The following is a 16943-nucleotide window of genomic DNA, read 5'->3' on the forward strand; positions in this document are numbered from 1 at the left end:
TCCTATTTTAAACAAGCGAAGTATAAGACTTGTGCGGCTACAAATATTAGGTAACTGCCGATTGCTGTGTTAGTAAAGCAAATGAGAACCGCCACACTTTCTCAGCCAGCGTATCAGGGTGCCATCTGTCGGTGGTGTCTAGCAACACTGCTGTCGAGAGCTTCACTCTAAATCATTTGAATTCTTCATATTTGATTTCAGTTCACAATTAGAAGCTCTACAGGCAAGTGTTGGATAAGCAATTAACTCATTTCATCTGTTTTTATTCTGCTCTTATAAACGCATTTATCTTCCAATTCTTTATGACGAGAATCATCATACTTAACAATATTTGTGGTAAAATGTTCTACATAGTCAACCATTCGGAGTTCTAGTTTCGTATGTCATGAAATAGTTGTAGATCAATTTTTGAATGGTGCGGGCCTTGTTGCCCGCACTACCGTATTTAATATAAGTTTAGGTTACATTGATTGATTGATATTCAGTAAGTTATTTAATGATTGGTGTCGCAGTTCACGAATTCGCTAACAACTTTTATCCCTGTCCTATTTCGGCGATTTCTGCTATTAATCACGGTAGATGTTACACGGTCATTTGCCGCCAATGAGACTTGCCCACAGGCAAAATTTCAACGAAACAATCATTATGAAGTATGTATTACTTACGTCCTTCCTTTGGCTTTACTTTAAATTGTTAGTTTAATTTAAATTAATAGTGTAAAGGCCCGTCAACACGCAACGATCTGTCTGCGCAAATGTCTGCGCACATCACATCTGCGCAGACAGATCGTTGCGTGCGAACAGAAGATTTGCACCAAACTGAGGTGTGTGCAAACCTGGAAGTTGGATGTTTGAGCGAAACTTCTCAAATCTGTCGGTTCAAACCACATCTGCGCAGACAAGTTGGAGCATGTGGACAGGAGATCGTCGCAAATCTGGCGCGAAACAGCTGTTTGCTCAGTCTAGTGTTTGTATTTGTGTGCACAGGGCATTAAAATGGCCGATACTCGTCAGTGTTCTCGAGAGTTTGTAAGTGAATTCATTGAAATATACAGAAACCACCCATGTTTGTGGAAGATTAAAAGTAAAGAATATAGTGACCGAGACAAAAAGACAGCAGCATACAATGCTGTAATTGAAAAATTGCGGGCAGTTGGCGCCTCGGCAAACAGAGAAACGGTAATAAAAAAATAATTTCGTTGCGAACTGGCGAAATTATTTGCGGATGGATGTCGAAACTTGTAATTATCTCTTAAAGCATGTAACCCCTCATAATATGAGAAAAATACTTGTATGAGAAGGGAAATTTCTCCTCATGAACGCCTGGCAGTAACATTAAGATTCCTAGCAACAGGAAGGAGCTACAATGATTTGGAATTTTCATCTGCAATATCGAAACAAGCATTGAGTGAAATAATACCCAACACATGTGAAGCTGTTTACGCTTTCCTGAAGGATGAGTTCATGAAGGCAAGTCAAGTAAATTAGTCTGTCAGCGAACTGTTTACCGAAAAGAGTTATCCAAAGTTCAGAAATCTAGAAGATCTGGTGTAGGAGTAGATCAAGTATACCAGCCAACGTTATGGTATTTTGATCTACTTGGCTTTCTTAGCGATCAAGAAACGCCAAGACCAAGCAGGAGTACAATTGAAGATGAAATTGGAGTGCCAATGTGCGAGGAAATGGAACACGAGGTTATGTAAAACAAAACAGGTTCGCCCTGCAACTCTCGCAGTAAATTTACGTGACAAAACTGCTTTCGCTTTAGCAGCCACTGTCTGCACCATTTTGACCACTTTCTCTGTTTCCTGCGGTTGGTCTGAATGTTTTTTGCAACACAAGTTGCGAACACAGACCACAACAGAACTTCCTCCATTTCCATTTTTCAAAATAACTGAATTAAATTTTGACGTTTTCGGGGAGCGTAGTCGCTTGCCACTGATATTTCTTTTCTACACCGACAGATGGCGGGCGAGTAGTAGATTGGGGTTTGTGTCGTGTGAACACACCACATTTGCAGCGATCTTTTGCATGTACAGACATCTGCGCCGATGTCTGCGCAGACAGATCGTTGCGTGTGGACCGGGCTTTATGTCGAGAATCATAACAGCAATTACCACACTGGTCCATAGGAGTTCATGTTTAGAATGTGTTCTGAACACGTTTTTACGCCTTCACAAGTACCTGAACCACAATGTAAGTCAGTCGATGTAGCGATAATTCAAAATATCAGTGATAACAGAACTGGAAAAGTTGTCACGTCGGCTTTACACCATCTTCGACAGAAGTAAGGTTAGTTTCTGTGTTTGTGAATGAACTTACACATCATTTGTGCAAAGTGTGAAACCTCCCCACACTAAAGTGCTTTCATTACCAGAAATATTAGCAGTTGTATAATGTTAATTATATTGCTAGTGATTAGTAGAAGTTTAATAATCCTCGTGGATTTCCAGACACAGTTCCCATTTCGATTAGTGGATGCTCTATGTACCCAGCCACATCTAAAAGAGATAATCACGAAGATTCAAAATGACTCGTCAAGAATTCCCAGCGTAAAAGAGCCATAGTTGATAATAAACTGTGCAAAATGAGTATTGGTACAGTGCGTAACTGAAGACGTTATGTGATAAGAAAGGGATGCTAAATAAATGTGAACTATACTGTAATTGAATAACGAAAATTCCATTCTGATCTTTCATCCTATTCCCCAAAATTTTCTGCCATATATTTAATGATAAAGGCCTGCTAGATTCTCGTACTCATCACTGTATCCCTCCCACCTTTAATGTTGGTTGTAATGACAGACTGACCTGTAGCTAAGTCCAAGGTCTAGGTTAGGTCGAAAACTTGCGTGTTTTAAGATTGATGATGTGCACGTCAAAACAGTGGAATGTACTGATCTTACTGTTACAGGTTGAAATTGGAAATTGTACTAACGGAAAATTTTGAGATACAGACAAAAGTTTAGCTGAGTATTGTACTGTTGCAAAAAATATCCGCCTTTTGAATACAGCTGTTAAACATTTGGTAAAAGTTACATAGTAGACACCAGATTGAATATTTTTGTAGTTAATGGATGGTATATGTGTGTAATATGCATGAAAATACTCATAAGAGGCTTATCTATAATCTGTTTTCGAAATGACCGTGCAATTTTAGCCTTTATGATGGATTGTGTTTAAATATCTGTCTATAACCACAACCTTTTTATTTTTCTTTTATTCGGTTTCAAATCCCCCCGGAATGGGTCGGGCTGGCAGTAGCTTTGTACGCTGCTCTACAACCTACAGAATTTGTAAAACATAATAAGAAGATAATAAGTAATAAAAGCAGGCGATTAAAACAGGTGACTTTTCAATTGTAAAATGGCAGAAAGTTGTGGAAGTTAAAATATAAAACAAAGGGTTGGTGCTGCTAATTAAATACACTGGAAGAAGACAGGTACACTAGTAGACAGACAATTGAGAAACACTGTGACAGTCTGGTTTCTGTTCGCAAGAGAGAGAAAAATCACACCCAGCAACAGTACGGTTTCTGTTCGCAACACTTCGGAAAAGACACACAACAGTTATCACCCGTTTAAAACACTGCACTAAAAATTAGGCACGAAGAAGACACTGCACAGTCTCGGGCAGATGGGGTTGGCATGGACAGAAGAGGGGAGGGGGGGTGATGAAGCATCTGATGGAGGGAGAGTACTCATAAGGGGTGGGGCGGCAATGTCTTTGCAGAACTAGCTAATCATATTAATTGTAAATATATTCTTAGACAACTTACATGCGAGTGTGTCAACATGTGTGTCCCACTTTAGATTGCTTTGAATTGTTAAATCAAGGAATTTTACACTACAGTCTTTTTTACCAATTCATTGCATATGTATTGTTTAATTTCATCATTAAAACTAATGTTGTTAAACTACGTGAGTCATGTTTTACTACCACTTACATTTGATGGCTTTCGTTAAAGTACTGTGCAATTTCATTTGTCACGTTGTTACAATGGGTCTCTAGTTCATTAAATGATTCCTTTTTCCACACAATGGATGTATAAGCCGCATACAGAACTATTTTGGAATTCTGAGTGCAATATCTTGTGTCATTTACATAAATTAAAAACAGAAGAGGATCCCATACTGAGCCCCGGGCACTTCATTTTTATATTAGTTATTTTGGATTTTTGAACATCTCTTTCAACTTTAAGCAGTACAAACTTTTTTGGGTTAACTCATGCAAGATTTTACTATGTAATGAGAAGTGCCTCTGATTCCAATATTCCACGCTTTTCTAACAGGATTGTGGCGCTCACACAGTTGAAAGCTTTCTCAACGTAGAGGTATATACCTGCAACATGTTGCTTGTTCTTGGTGTCACTTGTTATCTCTTCAATTAATTGAGCAGCTGCTGTGGTGGTTGATTTACATATTAAGAAACAATTTTGATTTTCAAACATTAGGTAGTGCATCCAGAGAGAGCTTATAATTCTGCTGTATATGACTTTTTCAACTATTTGGAAAAGACTGGAAGTATTGAGGTGGGTCTGTAGTTTTGAATTTTGAGTTTGTCCCCTTTTTTAAAGATTGGTGTTACTTGAGCTATTTTTAGTCTGTCTGGGAAGGTGCCTGATTCTATTACATTATTTACTGCTACAGACACAGTTTGTCTGCATGCTTTTAATACATTAATACTGAGGCCATCATGCCTGTGAAATGGGAAGACTTTAGAGAGCTAATGATGTTGATTATTTCTTTGCAGTTTGTGGGGGCTGGATGTATGTTATGCTCAGATGGATTTCCTTTAAAATTATACTGCAGGTTGTTATTTTTGTCATTGAGAGCTTCCCCCACTGAAGAAATATATTCATTGAATATGTCAGCAATTTCAAGTTCATCTTTTACTACCATCCCATTGTGGTCAATATTAAATTCTATACGGCATTTGCCCTGCCTGCTATAAAATAGTTTGTCACTCCCAAGACACCAGTGGTAACACTGTGTGAAGCCTGGAGCTTGTTTGCAACATAGCTGCTCCTGATCTGTATCAATAAAGGTTTATAATATTTATGATAAGTTTTGAAAACGTCGTTTAGCTTGAGATTCAGTCTATTATTCAACATCGCACTATGGAATAATTTTAAATTTTCCCTTGCTTCAATGACATCATTATTTTTCCAGATACTTCTGTTTATAGTTTTAGTTCGTTCAACTTTTGTGGCTGCAAGGGGGCATGTAGCATCAAAACAATAGTAGAAGTCAGAAGCAAAGCTATCATAGGGAAACCTATTGTTCTAAAAATCATGATATGTGTGCTAACGTGCAGGTCAGTCTGTTGATGTTTTCATTATACATAATTCTTTTTCTTACATACAGTTTCTTTTAGTGGCAAAGGGCATCTCATTTGCCCCCAGTTGAAGCTGTGCTGCATTTTGATCATAGATGGCTAGTTTTAGAACAGCTGTTCTGTAGGTAAGATGGGTCACATTTATTATTATATTATCCAGACATGTTTTGCTGTTGCTAATCTCACTAGACAGACTGAATCTATCGTATAGAAGGTGTAGCTTTTTGGTGTTGGCATCAATCTGTATTTGTATCCCCTTCTATTATAGCATTTACATGGCTGTGTGATACAAAAAATGTACAGTCTGTGTATATCAGCAAGTCAGAGAGATTTTTGAAAACTGTATCCATACATGCCCCAGGTGGCCTGTACACACTGACAATTGCTGTATTTTCTCTGCCACCCCATTTTAGATTTATTGCAGCAAATTCTGTGATTCCTTTTGCACAGAATGTACAGGGTGACACAGAAAAATCGGAACATTTCCACATTCCAATAAAACAAGAAGTGGTGAAGGAAAGGAATTGCATTCATAGTAATTGAAATCTTACAACTTTGCCATTTACAAAAAATAGATGGCATTTCTCATTTTTTAGAAATTATATCCTTTAGATTGCATCATTATGTACGAATACATTCGTGAAATCTGCTGTTGAGATTACTCATTGACCGCTGCAATATCACAGCCGAGGTACTGTGAACTGCATACCGAATACTCTGTTTCTGCACACCGAATACTCTGTTTTAACTCATCCTGGGTTCTTGGTCGAGTGATGTAGACTTTGCTCTCGAGGTAACCTCACAAGAAAAAATCACAAACAGCTAAATTTGGCCATCTAGGTGGCCAGGGAATGTTACCGAATCGTGAGATAGATCACACGGTTGCCAAACAATTCTCGCCCATATGCCATTGATTGCCGTGCAATGTGTGATGTCACTCCGTCCTGTTGAAACCAGGAAAGTAGTTCAGTGCAGGCGTAACGAAAGTTCATGACATTCCACGTAACAGTAATGGAATCAGTGGCCAGATAAACCACCAAAACATGCCTTATTTGCCTCTTGACATTCCCTGTTGGCTTCCTCTGGAGGAACGTCGTCATCCATGGAGTCACTACTAACGTCGATATTAAAGCCATTTCAGATAATTCTAGACGAGTAAGATTCGCACTAAACTTTTTACTTACCTTCTTTTCTCACACAGTTTGCTTGAGTTCTTCTTGTCTAGGGTTCTGATTCTTGAAGCAGAAATTTTCACATTTTAGGTTCTCATGGTTCCAATTGATGTAAATAATTTTGAAAAATGCCTGCACAGAATTTTCTTTCTTTTTGGAATTTATTGGCGTCACATTTTACTACATCACACTGTCTTTTGAATTTTCATGTTAACAAAGCCAAATTACATTGTTCCTCCAAAATACAGAAACCCGTCTGATCACATGAGAGGCATGCCCACTACTATCTTCTCACCCTGTGGTAATAACAATATTCCAAATGGTTTATAAATTTTTTTGACAAATGAATTTCTACTAATTTATAAATGAATCCTGAAATAAACATAATAAACAGTTCTAAATTGAGTAATTAACAATAGAAATTTTAACTGTGCCAAATATTTCATACGAGGGCATTTCAAAAAGTAAAGATACAATGGCTCGCAGACCTTGAATAGAACATTTATTTAGAAAACGTCAGTTACATCTTTTTAACTGGATTATTTGTTATTTTTAGACATAATCTCCCCCGTTATCCAAACATTAGTTAAGTCAAGCTTTTGTATCCCCCAGTCGTAGAAGGTTGCCATGAAGCAAGCGGACTCCACTTGTCAGCATTCCCCTGCGTTGCCCTTCGAAGACATTTCAAAGTCTGGCAATATGCAGCAGCATTAATTGTCATTCCAGGAGGCATAAATTCCAACAGAAAAATGCCTTGTCTGTCCCAAAAAACAGAAGCCATGATTTTCTTCACTGATATCGACGTTTTGCATTACTTAGCTTTTGGTGAATTCGAATGGCGCCATTGCATCGATTGTTGCTTGGATTTGGTGTATGGTGATAAATCCACGTCTCGTCATCTGTCACAATGTTATCGAGGAACTCATCACCTGCTTCAGCATAGCGTGTGAGGAAGTAAGTGCAAAGCCTATCCTTTTCTTTTTGTGTTCTTCTGCTAACAGTTTTGGAACCCAGTGTGCACACAATTTCCTGTACCCTAACTTGACAGTAACAACATCATAAACAGTTGTCAATGACACGTCCGGTACGATCTGAAGCAATTCTTTCAATGTGAGAAGTCTATTCGCAGGAATTGCTTCCTCCGTTCTCCGAAGAAGGGCATCAGAGATCACAGATGGCCGACCTGTTCTTTGTTCATCACGAACATCGGTCCTACCTTCAGAGAAATGATGACACCATTTCATTACATTTTGTAGATTCATAATGTTCCCATAAACAGAAACAATTTCTTTGTGAATATCCGCTGGTCGCTGACCTTTTGCACGAAGAAAACGTTTGACGGAGCGCACTTCGCATTTGGCGGGATTCTGAATCGGCGCAGCCATTTTAAACGTGACCTACTCCAACCAGAAGCAACGTTCATCAGTACCCCTCCTCAGTGCAGCACTCCGTGAAGAATGGGCAGCCATTCCCCTGGAAACCTTTCAGCACCTGATTGAACATATGTGGTATGTGTTTTATTCATCTCATTACGTACAATTTTCAAATCATTTGATTTGATGTACAGGAGACATGTCAAGGTTTTTTTTAAGAGAAATACAAAAGTTTACATTATATTTTACATTTCTAAGTTACAGCTACACATGTACATAAAATAATACATGTAATACAATCCCTGTGTTCAGATTGTGAAGCTGTCCTCAATGAATTCATCGACAGAATAATAACACTTTTCCACCAGAAGAGTAAAGAGCAATATTTTCAGTGAACCAATCTCCATTTTAAATATATGCCTGTAAGAATGGAAGCTGTCATCAAGGCTAAAGGTGGGCCATCGCCATATTGGATTCCAGCATTACCGATAGAGGGCACCACGAACTTATAAGTCATTTTCAGCCAGGTGTCCTGGTACTTTTGATCATATGGTGTAAGTTCTATTGTAATCCTCCAGATGATATCTGTAGATGGCATTAGTTTGAAGACAGCAAATGTCTTTGCAAAGGGAAGAGTGTGGGACAACGAAGAGTGACTGCGGAACAATGTGAATCAGTGAGAGAGTCTTCCATACAGAGATGTTTAACAAACTCAAGTGGCAGACTCTGCAAGAGAGGCGCTCTGCATCGTGGTGTAGCTTGCTGCCCAGGTTTCGAGAGGGTGCGTTTCTGGATGAGGTATTGAATATATTGCTTCCCCCTACTTATACCTCCCGAGGAGATCACGAATGTAAAATTAGAGAGATTAGAGCGCGCACGGAGGCTTTCCTGCAGTCATTCTTCCCGCGAACCATACGCGACTGGAACAGGAAAGGTAAGTAATGACAGTGGCACGTTAAGTGCCCTCCGCCACACACCGTTGGGTGGCTTGGGAAGTATAAATGTAGATGTAGATGTAGCCCCAAAACGTCAGTGTGGAAGGCTGGTGTTGAATTAACAGTTCCAGTGAAGTCTGTGTGGAAACTTCTAACGAGACACTTACAACTATAGCCTTATCATTTGCAGTTGTTACAAGCTCTATACTCCTCAGACTGGGGTTTATATGCTAACATTGCAAACAAAATGCTGTTCCATGATGGTGAGAATTTTCCGGATTGTGACTTCTTCAGTGATGAATTGACATTTCACCTAAGTGGAAATGTGAACACACAGATGATGTGCATCTGGGGATCAGTTATATGTGCACGAGATTGTGCAGCCATAAGAAGGCTCCCCTAAATTGAATGTGACTCTTGCCACGACAGTAACTCTTGCGAGAACAGTAACGGTGACAAGGACATTTACAGATATCATTTCATATATGACTTATTCAGTTGAAAAATTGAACATGTTACTTTGAAATAAAAACAGTAGAAGTCATATTTCTTTGTCATATTGTGACTTTAGCATTTAACATGCTTCTGTAACAATGGCTAAACTCGTCCAGTCCTGTGTTAAACAGTGAAGCTTATTTCATCTACATTCAGAATTATCCATTACAACAGTCTTTGCACCTTAATGTAACTTCCAATTACTGATAATTGAAAACTGTTCATTTTGAAATAATAACTAAATCGAGACCCTAAGCTGTCGACAGGCGTTGATATACACGAGCGGGGACAGGTGAAAATGTGTGCCGCAACCGGGACTCGAAACAGGGAACTTTTGCTGACATGGCAGATGCTCTATCCATCTGAGCCATCGAAGGCACAGAGGATAGTGCGACTGCAGGGATTTATCCCTTGCACATTCCCCGTGAGACCCACATTCCCAGCTTAACGTCCACACACTTAATTTGTAGTGCCCTTGCCCATTACACTCATTACTCGTGGCATACAATCTTACCGAGTCCCGAAAGAGTTCGAGCAGTGCGTGTGCATCCAGCACAGGAGGAGGAGGTCAATGGCCGGTTAGCCTTAACTATACGAAAATGGTATCTGTTCTTTCAGACATGTCCGAAAGGACACATGAAGATGGTAATCTTCATATACTGTTCATTTTCACTATGCACAAAAGTTACTGATTCAGAAACACAGTACAGTAAATATCAAATGTAATCCCACACACCTTTACATGAATTAACTGAATTACTCACACTTATCTCCTATGAACTGAAGTAACACTTTCGACTCTTAATCGTTTCTAGCAAATTCTGCATACTATTTTCTCAGCAACACAACTGTGGTTGTCTGCTCTGTGCTGAAGTCCTACAAGGGCCTTACATCCACTTTGACTTAGTATATAAGCAGTAGTGCTGCAGCATTTTTGACATTATACAGCAAAACACCACCACTTCCAGGAAAAAAATAGGCTTTCAGCCTCAAAAATTCCAGAGCCAGCTGTAAGAAAAGAGTACAATATCACTACATCATAACATAAAAGCTAGCAGTGCCCTTAGAAGTTATACAGAACAAATAGTGTATTAAAAAGACATTATAAGATGAATGTCATCAAAAGTAAAGCAAGTGTATTGGCATGTAGTTGAATTAAATTAGGCGGTGCTGAGGGAATTTGATTAGAAACTGAGGCACTAAAAATAACAATTGTTCCATTGTTTGAGGCACTAAAAATATTAGACAAGTTCTATTATTTGTGCAGACCAAGGTGGAGGGGATATAAAATGCTCACTGGATTTAGCAATGCAAGAATTTTTCAAAATGATGCATTTGTTAATATTTTATGTAAATTTAAATGTCAAGAAGTCTTTTCTGATTGTCTGGGTTGTTCCTTTTTACAGATGTGTAATGTGGATGATGGAACATAAGCATTTTAAATGTCGTGATACAAAAAGAATACTGAAGATTTGGTGGGTATACCGAACAACTAATGAGGAGATACTGAAACGAACTAGGGAAAAGAAAGAAACTTTTGGCAAAACCTGACTAGAAGAAACAATTAGTTAATGGGACACACAGTAAGACATTCGGTTATTCGAGGAAGTGTCGGAAGTAAAAATTGTAGGGAGAGGGAGAGACTGAGGCTTTACTGCAGTAAGCAGGTTCAAATGGATGGAGGTTGCAGTAGTTTTGTGGTGATGAAGAGGCTTCCACGGAGCAGACAAGTGTGGAGAGCCGTGCCAGAACCTCATTCAGGCTGAAAACTACAATCATTTATTCTCCATTTGTTGATACTTGTGTTGTGGTTACTTCTTAGAACACATGGTTTACATAATATTGTTAAGGGTTTTGCTAGCATAAGCAAGAATACTCAGTCATGGATTTCATATTTATTTAAAAGCTAAAACATCTTTGTGGTATTAGCACAGCTCCACACAGGCTGGTATTACAATATCTTTGTCAAATATCTTTGTAAACGAAATTTGATGGTGTAATAGGAAACTTTGTCAAATATTGTCAAATATTTGATCAAATCTAGGGCCTCACTATAGATTTGATCAAAGAAGTCGCTTGTCTTCTGTTCACTGCAATGTGATATGTTACCACGTGGAGCGCCTAGCATCGGTGCAGCGTTCTGTCATCTGTAGTGCGTCTGTAAACATGACGGGAAAATACAATTGGTGTGTGGCATCTACCACAGAATTAAGAGAGATGTATGAAGCTGAGGGAATTAGATTAGGAATGAGACACTTAAAGTAATTTTGCTATTTGGGGAGCAAAATAACTGATGATGGTTGAAGTAGGGAGGGTATAAAATGTAGACTGGCAATGGCAAGGAAAGCGTTTCTGAAGAAGAGAAATTCGTTAACATCGAGTATAGATTTAAGTGTCAGGAAGTCGTTTCTGAAAGTATTTGTATGGAGTGTAGCCATGTATGGAATGAAACATGGACGATAAATAGTTTGGACAAGAAGAGAATAGAAGCTTTCGAAATGTGGTGCTACAGAAGAATGCTGAAGATTAAATGGGTAGATCACATAACTAATAAGGAAATATTGAATAGGATTGGGGAGAAGAGAAGTTTGTGGCACAACTTGACCACAAGAAGGGACCAGTTGGTAGGACATGTTCTGAGGCATCAAGGGATCACCAATTTAGTACTGGAGGGCAGCGTGGAGGGTAAAAATCGTAGAGGGAGACCGAGAGATGAATACACTAAGCAGTTTCAAAAGGATGTAGGTTGCAGTAGGTACTGGGAGGTGAAGAAGCTTGCACAGGACAGAGTAGCATGGAGAGCTGCATCAAACCAGTCTCAGGACTGAAGACCACAACAACAACATGAAGCTGATAAGGTGATTTACAATGTGAGGCACCCTGAATATAAAAATAGATTACGAAGATTGGAGATCTACAAAAATATTGCGGAGGTTATTAGCCGTGACATACGGCCTGGGTGTACAGCTGACTACAATAAAAAGAAAATTAATGGCCTCAGCACAAGTTACTCCTACGAGAAATCAAAAGTACGTCTCGACGTATTTCTTTCTTTTTATTTATGCAAGTAAAGTTCACATGTTATACAAATGATTAGCGTTAATTTGTTCACTGCAGCACCTTGAAGCATACTCAGAGAAGCATCGTCTGCCAGTACAACCATTGGAGTTGTAATGTGTGTGTTCGCAAGCTTCCTGCCTTCAGGAATGTTTTGAATAGATCGGTCAATGAGAGACTCCCGTAGTTTGCTTTTTGGAAACACTCTGGCATCACCAACGTGCCCATTAGTTCCTACATCAACATAGAAAAATTTGTAGGAAGCATCTACCATGGCAAATAAAACGATACTGTTGAAGGATTTGTAATTGAAAAAGTGAGATCCAGTAGCTTGTGGGCATTTAGTACGAATATGCTTTCCATCCATTGCTCCTATAGTATTATAACAGTTCCAATTTGTCTCAAAATCCTCTGCCATTTGCCCCCACCTTTCTCTGCTTGTGGGTACCTGTAAATAAGATTTATGTATGTGCAAGCAAGTATGTAACTAATGGCTTTCATGTCTTATTTTATAGCACGAGATGCGAGAGCCTTCTGTTGCATGTCGTGAGCCACAGCCACAGCCCCAGCATCAAGAGAGCCTCCCACAAAAAGAACGAAAGGCACAACAGACGTCATTGTGGAGGCCACCGGGACATTGAAGGCTGTGGCTGATATGGCCGGAACTCTGCCCCAGCCTGTCCAAGGAGACCAATACAGTGTCCTTGCCACCCACATCGCAGCTGAACTGCGTGAGATGGATAATGTGGGTAGTAAGATATTTACAACTGCCGCAAGTCACGGTTTGCAGTGGTATTTGATGGACAGGTGGGATTTGCTGCATTTGACAACACAAGAAGCACGACCATCCACCTCTGGGTATATCCAGGCTGCCTTGCAGCAGGCTGGTATAGAAGAGAATACCGTATAATTTTTTTGTAGCTCTCCAATCTTCTTAATTTATTTTTGTACTCAGGATGCCTCATGTTGTAAAACACCTAATCGGCCTCATACATGTCTATTAATTTTGTAGTTTCGGACACCAATTGGTACATGCTGTGTTAATAAAATAAAATGAAATAAAAATTGATCTTAATGAACATAAAGTGTATTGAACATTTATTTGCCTTCAGAGCTTGGCCCTTTAGTGCTTTATATGTTGCTTCACACGTTTCAGTTATTATTTTACTTAATGTGCACTGTGGAATTCGAGTGCTGTACTGTAAGCTAGAGTAACTGTCTCCTGTAGCAAGGAATCGGAGTGTTACAGTGAGCCTGTCTTCTGCAGATATAGCAGTTCTTAAGTGAGTATTGCACTTTCAGATATGAGGAATCACTTCACTGAGCACATACTGAAATGTATGCTCAACCATTCTTAAGTAATTGATGTACGACTTGACATCCTCCACTATAAGCTCAAATAACAAGTTTTGTCGAATGCTTCTATCGTCTCGCCGTGAAACACACGGCTTCACCCAGGTACGTTTCCTTTTTTTCACCCACATCTGTATCACGTGTGCACACAGTGCAATTGTGGTACGTGCAACTGTTGCGGTTAATAACAAGTTGTTGTTGTTGTCAGCCATCTTGAACTTTGACAAAAAATGTGACGACAGCGTAGTAACTTTTTTTTAGTGCCGTGTCAAAGATCTTTGTCAAATATATTTGACGAATATTTGATCACCTCTTTGATCAAATCTTTGACAAAGTAATTTGATATTGTAATACCGGCCTATCCCTTTAATACTATAAAGGTTACAAGAAGACAAAATAAGAAACTAAAAAAATGGTTCAAATGGCTCTGAGCACTATGGGACTCAACTGCTGAAGTCATTAGTCTCCTAGAACTTAGAACTAGTTAAACCTAACTAACCAAAGGACATCACAAACATCCATGCCCGAGGCAGGATTCGAACCTGCGACCGTAGCGGTCTTGCGGTTCCAGACTGCAGCGCCTTTAACCGCACGGCCATTTCGGCCGGCTAAGAAGCTAAAAGCTGCAAAAAATGTGGGGAACCAGATTACTGTCTTCAAACAAGTCAGGAGTATGTGAAAGATAATTAACCCTTGCACTGCGCACTTGAATTGAATTACCTTGCACCTCACACTGGGGTCCACAGGACCCCAGTAAAATGTTATCATATACCATGCATTTGAAGCTCATTAATATATATATTGGACTGTCTTATGTATATGGGACGTTGTAAATACTATTTAGTTACCTTTAGTGTTTTTTTATTATTACAACAACGAGTAACACATGATGTATATAAAATGAGTGTAGTATTGTTAATAAATAACATTTTGTATTTCTTTATGTTTAACTTTCTCATATCTGAATGTGTATAATGCAACACAATGTCTTACTTGACTTTATTTAGTTAATTTCCCTTTTACAATCTTAGCAACATTTTTGTTTTTCTGTTCCTTTTCTTTGAAAGTAGTGAACATCTCAGTTTGCTGGTTAGAGGTTCTGGTCCGTCTGGTGCCACAGTATCTATTTTCAGTATTTCTTCTAGAGTTCTCTTCACATTCCTTCATTGTGTAGGTATAATCCAATGTAGCCCTTAGGTGAGGTGCAATTAAGTTCCATGCCAGTTCATGCAGAAATTTCCTTCGTGGCTTCTTTACGTCAGTGCTGGAAAGGGTAAAGAGAATCATGGCGTTTCTCCCACTTTGACTGAGAATGCCACAGAAAACCCACATAGGCCATCTTCTTGTTGCATGTGCAGTGGTGTAAGTTTTGTATAGCTGATCAAAGGTGTCAGTAACACCTTTTGTTTTATTGTATGAAATTATCATTTCAGGTTTTCCTGTTGTTTTGTTGATGTTGTTTGAGTAGAGCATGGTATACAGCAAGAGAACAACTTTATTCCTCTTTGGGACATATGACAGTAGCGACTTATTCACATCAAAAGCAAATTGTGGTTTTCTTACATTTTAAGAACTTAAAAATGATTGTGGTATTACGGGTTTATTTTTTCTTACAGTTCCCAACATCGTCAAACGAAAGTTTTCAGTCATTGTCTGATAAAGAGGAACTGACAAAAACCAGTTGTCAACAGTTAGGTTCCTATTAATACTATGAATGAATGGGTTTTGATAACTTTCTCACATAATAAGATGGGACAGCTTCATTTTTTCTGTTACTTCTTTGCCAATGCTTGGAATAGCGTTTAGCATGTACTAAAACTTGCAATCATTGAACATCAAAATCTTAATTCCATATTTGCCGATTTCGAAGACATGTATATTCTGAATGGGCATCTGCCATGGAAGCCCATTAGCTGCTTGTCTGTTGTGCAGTAATCGAAAGGGGTCTATAGGGACTTGCAGTTGTCAATAAATTTAGTCCAGATGTACCAAATGGGTGAAAATATTTCTTCTTGTTACCTTTGCATGCTGGTTGCTTTGTCATCAAATCTTAGGCAACTAGTCGAAGACTGAAATCCCCTTGGTGATGTTGTATCGTGAAACGGCATTGCCAAATTTAGCAGACCAGAGTTCTTCTACACTGGTGTGAGCTGCCTTGTTTACACCACAGAGATACGAGAGTCCAATGGCAGCTCTTAGCTCTACAGAATTTTTGTAGTGTTATGATAACTTTCCGCATTTCCAGTTGAAGAACATTTGCAAGTAATTTTGGTGTTTGTGTAAGTGACAATCTTGTCTAGCATTTCATCTGTCACTAATAACTGCCATGCTTCAATTGGACTAGAAATAGATCTTGTTTGATCCTTTGGTCTTGGGAGGTGAGTAACTAAATTTCTGGATTTAATTCTTCCTGTTTTAGATGGTACAGTTGAAGACCACTTACAGCCATTCTTACCTAGAAGGATGGAACGATGTTTGCGTTGGAAGAACTAGCATGGGTATCATCGCCCCCTTCTCCAGCCTCTTCCGTACCTAATAGTTCCTGTATTTTGACAAAATCAGGATCTTCATCAGAATCTATGCCTCCAAATGAATTGTCTTCGTGGTCCAACTCGTCCATAAATGTATTATGTAGATCGTCGTCTGTAACGAGTCCATTTACTCATTGTAACTGAAAAAAAAATAGGGCAACATTGAAAGGAAACAGTTATAAGTTACATTCAATATATATTTCAATATTGTATACTTACCAATTTATTATTTTCAATATGCATGAATGAGCTACACGGAATGCACTCTGGGGTAATGTAAACACTATGGACATTCAAAAATCTTTATAGCTTTACACTGTAATGTAGACCCTACGGACATTCAACAATCTTTACAGCTTTACACTGCCACAACAACAATGCAAATGTTTGAGTTAACATCGCATATGTGTAGGCAGTGTTACCAACTTAATATACACTATTTTCAATAAACTGTTGCTAACATACTCTTTGTAATACACAATAAAAAATACGCTGGGGTCTGTAGGATCTTAGCTAAAAGTAATTAACAGAGTATCAGAAGGTCTCATAGCTGTTAGTAGCATTGTCAATACATGTTTTACGAACATATGACAGATGTACACAAAATGACAAAATTGATCCCCTGCAGGAATTAAAGCACTCCTCAATGAACTCGTGTGATTTCTATCCTACGACAGATCAAGAGATTTAAA

The 16943-nt window shown here is 38.8% G+C and overlaps 1 long non-coding RNA gene across 1 annotated transcript; it reads left to right on the top strand.

The window, feature by feature from the left end:
* Positions 1 to 401: 401 nt before the first annotated feature.
* Positions 402 to 13410, top strand: LOC126427342 (uncharacterized). The gene is made up of 3 exons (XR_007576641.1): positions 402 to 650; positions 2132 to 2291; positions 12883 to 13410. It is a non-coding gene; the product is annotated as an uncharacterized LOC126427342 (long non-coding RNA).
* The last annotated feature ends 3533 nt before the right edge of the window (positions 13411 to 16943 follow it).

Source organism: Schistocerca serialis, chromosome 11 (genome assembly GCF_023864345.2).
Source record: "Schistocerca serialis cubense isolate TAMUIC-IGC-003099 chromosome 11, iqSchSeri2.2, whole genome shotgun sequence".
NCBI classification, from domain to species: Eukaryota; Metazoa; Arthropoda; class Insecta; order Orthoptera; family Acrididae; genus Schistocerca; species Schistocerca serialis.